A 7,136-nucleotide genomic window follows, 5' to 3' on the forward strand; every position below is an offset into this window, starting at 1 on the left:
ATTATTTTATGCTTATTAACATATAATAGTTATTCTGTGAACTTTAAATAAACAGAGGATTGTTAATATGCCCAACTATGTCTCAGATGTGAAGGTATTGATGCCAAATATTTTAATCAGTTGAAACTATCTATCACAGAAGCCCAGTACCATCCAATGTATGTAGTCACTAATTTTCTTAATAGTACATTAGTCAACAATGGTTTTCACCTGAAGGTAGATTCAGAAATACAGAAATGTACATTAGCATTTTTTTCATTTAAAATAAAATAACTGCATTGGGTCCCACATTAAAAAATGTATATAGTTGGGGTTAGGTATATATAGCTCAGTTGGTAGAGTGCTTGCTCCACATGCACAAGGCCCTGGGTTCCATCCCCAGCACACACACACACACACACACACACACACACACACACAAATATATTCTTATATTGCATACTTCATGACTTTTTAAATGTCAATGAGAAAATAACCACTGCTTTATAGTCAAAAATATTAAAATTTGTAGACATAAATGAAAAAGGAAGTAAAAAGATAAAAATGATGCTTAAGAAATAAAGATTCAGTGGGCTGCGGCTATAGTTCAGTGGCAGAGCACTTGCCCAGCATATGTCAGACACTGGGTTCAATACTCAGCACCACATAAAAATAAACAAATAAAATAAAGGCATTCTGTCTATACAAAAAAAATATTAAAAGAATTAAAGATTAGTGACTTCATTTTTTATATATTTTTTGAAATAACTTTTTTAATGTTAATGATAATTGTTTGCTAGGAAGATTATTATTTTTACAAGAATAATATTTTGTGCCTTAAAGCAAAATTAAAATTGAAATTTTCAAGGAAAGTAAAAGTGAATTCAATATTCTAGCAGGTGCAATATTTTATCAATGAAATAAAATTACACCCTGAAGGAAATGAGTAGTCAAAGAATAAATGCAGGATATTTAATGTGTATGTGTCGGGATTGTAAACTGGAAATGTGTATTTCACTGAAAATTCTTTATGTAAAAATTGACAAATTTTCTAGAAAATAAAAGAAAATGTTTAAGTGTCTTAATTGGAAGAAAATAAACAAAAGGTTAAGGTTAGCAATCTAGGAGTATCAAATATTTGAATAACAAGAGTTTTAAGGACAGTAGAGAAAACAGAGTTGAGAGCATTATTTAAAAATACTATAAGAGTAATATTTTCAGTCCTGAATAGCATAAGTCTGTACAGTAATAGTACACATTTATAACCTAGCAAAATAAATTGAAAAATATCATAAAACAAGATGATCATTATCAACAATCAATACATAGACCCAAATAAAGAAAACGTCACATACTAAGTAATGAAAAGCAGAATAATATAGGATTTCCCTAGATCTACATTAAGTAGGAGAAATCAATGAAGCAAAATCTTCACTTTGTAGTACTTGTAATTTAAAGCATCCACTTTAAGAAACACTCTGGAAAGATGATAAAATATTAATATTTTTAAGCATTCAAAAACTCACCAATTTTGCATTTTGTAAAAATTTTCTTAGTGTCTTAGAAGATGGTATAACACTTCTATTCAGCTTCCCTAGATTCCTCTCCTGCCCAGAAATAAGGTAGTGAAAGAACAGCTGACCTAAGATGTGGGTGACAGACTGAACACTCTAAAACTCAATATTGGAGTGCTTGAAACTCAAAGGGACTTGGAATTTTCTTGGTGAATTAATAAAAAAGAAAGAAAGAACTTTTGATCCCAAACATTAACCAGGGCGAAGTTGGAAAGAGAATAACAAAAAAGAGGAGAGGTGAAGCCCATCACCTTACTTCTTTAAGAACAGATGGGAAAAAAAAAGCAGACAAAATTGAAACAGGATAGGAGCAGCAAAGACAGAGAAGTAAATTAAGGAGTAATATTCAAATTGTGGGATAAAAACTGTGCTAGGCACAGCTGCCATTTTGTAGAGGCCACAGCTAGTTAGCCTCTAAAAAAGAAATTAAATCAATACAGCTTCTTCCCACCTAAAGACTGTAAGAGTTCTGTGCTTGGGATTGAGGTCTCTGATAGCTTCATGACTGTGACATGTTTGTTGGCCAGGAAGTTTCTGTACAAAGACACAGAATGCCTGGCTGATAGGAAGTTTCTGTGCATGACATAGAATGCCTGGCTACTGAGAAAACTTTTGTACAAAGACACAGGATGCCTGGCTGCTATAGTAATGTTCTTCATGAGTAGTCTCTGTGTTAGACTCTTATGAGCCTCAACCTTGATCTCAGGCACACAGCTCCTGGCAATAAAGGAACTCTCTTGTTAGACAACCACAATGTTTCACTGAGCCTAAACCTTCCCACATAACAGTAACTTTATAAAATGGGCTTTCTTGAGAGCTTCACAAAGCTCCTAACATTGCACACTGCAACATAGTATGTAGCTGAGAAATAAACTGCATAATGTTGCTAAGTCTGTAACCTAATATTAAAATGAATAATATGTACTAATTATGCCAATGACCTAAAGTAACCTATTGATATAAATAAAGGTTGGCAGCTTGGCCCCTGTTCCATTCTGCAATCTTTCTTTCCTGCCTCTGCATCTTGTCTCTGTGTCTCCTTTTTATTTTCCTTACAAAAGACTGTAACAAATAAAACCAGCTCAAACACTCTTGTAATGGATTTTCTTGGTAATATGTCTAGAAGTAACTTGTAGAGGGAAACTGCTTGCTGAAAGTTACTAATACCCCTCCAAACAACGGCAGTTGGGTGGAGCTAACCCAATAAAAAATGACTCCTGTGGAATGCTAACCCCAAAAGAGCATTCCCTAAAGCCTCCACAGGAATTGAGGTGAAGACAGACCAGTGGACACTTTACACCCCTCAGAGTGACAGGTAAAATTCTGGTGAGGGTGGATACTTGTGCCACAGCCCACCCACAGAAAAGCTGCATTCATGGATCTCACAGTTGCAGTCTTCAAACTCCATGCCACTATAAAGAAGCCCCTTCAAAGGTGAGTGGGACCTCAGAATTCTACAGCTGTATGCAACATTCCTGAATTCTATAACCTTTGGCACCACACCCAAAAGGAACAACCAGCAGATGCAGCAGATGCATACTTGTTCCTCTGGGCTGATAACAAACTGGCCAATGAGAAAACCATAACAACCATAGTAGTAGCTTCTGCGCCCGAACATATAAAGAGTCCATAGTGCCAAGTCCCAAAGCTGACAGGTAACTCAATTCTCATTCAGAAACATGGAGCCACAGAAGTTATTTCCTGAGGATAAGCTTGAAGCCAGATTTAAAGTTAGGTAGTCAGTGTAGTTAGGTAAATTGGGTCTAACATGGAGTGAAATCTAAAATGGAGGCCATGCTGGGAATGAATCAGGGAAAACACGACAATGCATGGAATGTCAATGAAGTCCCGAAAAGGCCCTAGGCCAAAGTCCAACTGGAAGAAGTATTAACCAACAGCCCCAACAGATTTGGAGATGGCCCATTCCAGAGAAGCGATAATCCCATCCCAAAAGGTGATAATTAGGTCCACCTGTGTTCCACCCCTCCGGCCTTCCCACCTACATTCCATCACTGAAAGAACTATAAAAAGGGGAGACGACCACACTTCCATGGATTCCACCTCTTGGGTCCCCTTCTTCCTCCGGGAGAAGTCTTTTCTGCTGTCCTTTAATAAACTTCTAATCTCTACTCTGGCCTTTCCTTGGCGTGCTTCTTTGGTGTTATTCTTCAACATCTGGGAAGCAAGGACTCGTCACCGGTCAACAGCAGTAACAAGCTGAAACAGGTAACAAAAAATCTCAGTGAAACACAACATAAGAAAACCTCACACAGGTCTTATGAAGGAGTATCACAGAAACACTAGCTACTGTCCACTGCTGAGGGCCATTGCCAAGTAGGAATGATGCATTGAAATCCTTGCCAGCGTACCCATGTTAAATGGACTTGCCTTGGAAATCCACTGTGACCTTGCATGTGTGTTTGAGAAAGGCGACCCTGCTCAAGGACGAGGGTGGATCTAGGTTTAAGGTGTATCCTGCAGGTTTGAGGAAGTATCCCGCTCCTTGGGTTTAGGGCGTTCCTGGTTTAAGACAATAGGGGTTTTAGGGAAGTTGGAGTTTGAAGATTATTGCTGCTGGGATTAGGGTGTTCCTGCTGCTTGTTCCCACTGAGTTCTTGCGAGATAAAAATGGGATTTGGAAAAAAACCTCCTGTGAGTAGTTGAATGGGGGACAGATTTTGGATTTCCCCAGAACGTGTAGTAGAGGCGGGTGTGAGTTCGGGAATAAAGAATTGCTGTTTGAATCTACAAAGCTGTGAGTGGCTCGTGATTCAGTGCCAAGTCGAGACATTGGCAGTCCACTCTTCCCTTTACAAGACCAAAGACATGTGACTTGTGCAAGTTAGATGGGAGAGTAGCCCTAGGCCACCCAATGCTGCATCACCCAGACTACAATACCTTTCTATTAGACAACTTCACCATGCAAACAGAAATATACAGGAGGGAGATCACACTGGATATGACAGTTCTTAATATATGGAGCTTTTCTTCAGGAAGGCATACACAAGACTGTAACCTCTGACATGGAGTAACTTTATTGCTACATCACAGAGAATTAAGAACTAACTCTTCTGAACAGTCAAAATCCTGGTAATTACATTAACACACCAAATTAACACACCAAGTATCAGAGGGAGCCTCATAGAATTTTCAGAGAGAAACTGATGTGATCACTACTTCCACACCCAGACAAATACAGTGGTAAAGTTGAAGAGGGTGGGGTTCTTTCAAAAAATCTCAAAACCTGATGAAATTAAAATCAGAATATTCAGTAAGAAATCTCCCCATCTTGGCATAGAATAACATAAATAGTTCTGTCAATTTTGACCTTAAAGATAATACTTTTCACATTTAATCAATAGATGTTATCTTATCATTCAATATCGTTGCCCTCAAACCCATAGACTTTATTTTTTATTCTAAAGCTTTAAATAATTAACTGGAATCATTCTTTAAATCTTTGTTTTTCTAAGTCAGGTTTACACTTGTGCCCATTTGTCTCTCTTTTCTCTATTGTGTTAATGGCTCCTGCTCTCAAATCCCCTCCCTGCCATCTTTTTCTTCTTTTCATGTTATATTGTAATATTTTTCTATTTTCTTTTCTCTTCCTCACTTTTAAATGTACAAATAGTTTAACATATTTTTAGTATGTTTTATAACTAATTTTTCAACCTAGTTAAGAACATTACTACAATATTATACTTGGATTGGAGGAACTATGGAGAATATTTTAAATATTTCATCTAAGGTATTTTAGCACATGGACTTGTTCTCAGGTGATTTCATTTAACAGGGATTAGAATCTCTAATCCATAATTCCAGTATGGTGCTGCATACTGGGAATAGCAGAGGATACATTTTGAGCAGAAATAGTGATGTTTAGATATTTCCCAGTCTGGAGCTCCTAAGAGAATTAATGTCACTAAATAGAGAATCATCCCAGAAGATAGGCAGAAATGTAAACAGGGTGAAAAAGCAAGGGACCAATCAAACAAATAGCCAACAATACTTCAACAGGCAATCTCATAAACACTACAGTGGAGGAAATACTGAATAAAATCATAGTTATAATCTTCAATGAACTAACAGAAGATGTAAGGAATGAACCAAGGGAAAAAATATAGAAGTAAAAGATTATTTCAATACAGGAGAAGAGTTCTGAAGTAGAATCAAACAGAAATCTTGGAAATTAAAGATTCAATAAACCAAATTAAAAATTTAGTTGAAACCATTACCAATAGATTAGACCACATAGAAGACAGATACTTGGGTCCCACACACAGAGTATATAATCTTTAAAATAAATTCAATAATAAAGAAAAAATGTTAAGAGAGCATGGGTATACTATTCATGATATATGAGATAATATTAAAATATTAAATCTAAAAGTCATTGGCATAGAAAACACCAAAATACAAATTAAGAGGATGCATAATTTTTGATGAAATAATATCAGAAAACATTCCAAATCTCAGAAATAAGATGGATATTCAAATATAAATGGCATTTAGAAGCACAAATAGACAAGATAAAAAATAATATTCTCCAAGACACATTATATTCAAACTGTCTAATGTTTAAAGTTTAAAGTTTCAAGAGAAAAAAATCCAGGTGACACTTAAACGTAAACCAGTTAAACACTCTACTGATGATTTAGCCCAGACACCAAAAGAAAAGTGGGCTAGGAATAATATATCTGAAAGATAATGTATGCTATCCAAGATGTCTACATCAAGTAAACCAATTCTCCAGAATTAAAGATGAAATAGAAAACTTTCAACGAAAAACAGAAAGTAAAATAAAGTAAAATAATTCATCACAACCAAACCAGAATTACAACACATAGTCCATGAAATATTTCACTGAGAAGAAAGGAAAATAATTATATATATATCAGAGAGAGCATATAGATAAATCTATTTGAAAGATTGTATCAGAATAGTTAATTTAAGGAAAATTACATCTAAAGTGAGCATTTAGAAATCAAAATGACAGGATATAAAAATTATATTTCTATAATAACAATGAAGTTAATTGTTTGAATTTTTCCAATCAAAGGACACAGATTGTGGCCTGGGGCTGTAGCTCAGTGGAAGAATGCTTGCCTGGTATGTGGGAGGCACTGGATTTGATCCTCAGCACCATGTAAAAATAAATAAATAAAATAAAGGTTTTATGTCCCTTTTACAACTAAAGATATTTTACAAAAAGGACAGGGATTGGAAGAATAGATTCAAAAAAAATCTGACCATATATTGTTTACAAGAGACTCACCTTATAGTCAAAGAAATTTACAGGTTAATGATAAAAAAATGTGAAAAGATATACCATACAAGCAGGGATAGCTACTCTTATAGCTTACAAAGTAGAATTCATGCCAAAATTAATCAGAAGAGATAAAGAAGGTCACTTTATACTGGTTAAGGAAATTATAGAACAAGGAGATTTAAGTATTGTAAGTATTTATGCCCAAAACTTTGGTGTATCTAGGTACATAAAAATACCCTATGCAATATAATCAAATATACCCTAATACAATAACATTGGGTAAATTCAATACACATCTCTCAACCATAGAGTAG

This window comes from Ictidomys tridecemlineatus, chromosome X (genome assembly GCF_052094955.1).
Source record: "Ictidomys tridecemlineatus isolate mIctTri1 chromosome X, mIctTri1.hap1, whole genome shotgun sequence".
NCBI classification, from domain to species: domain Eukaryota; kingdom Metazoa; phylum Chordata; class Mammalia; order Rodentia; family Sciuridae; genus Ictidomys; species Ictidomys tridecemlineatus.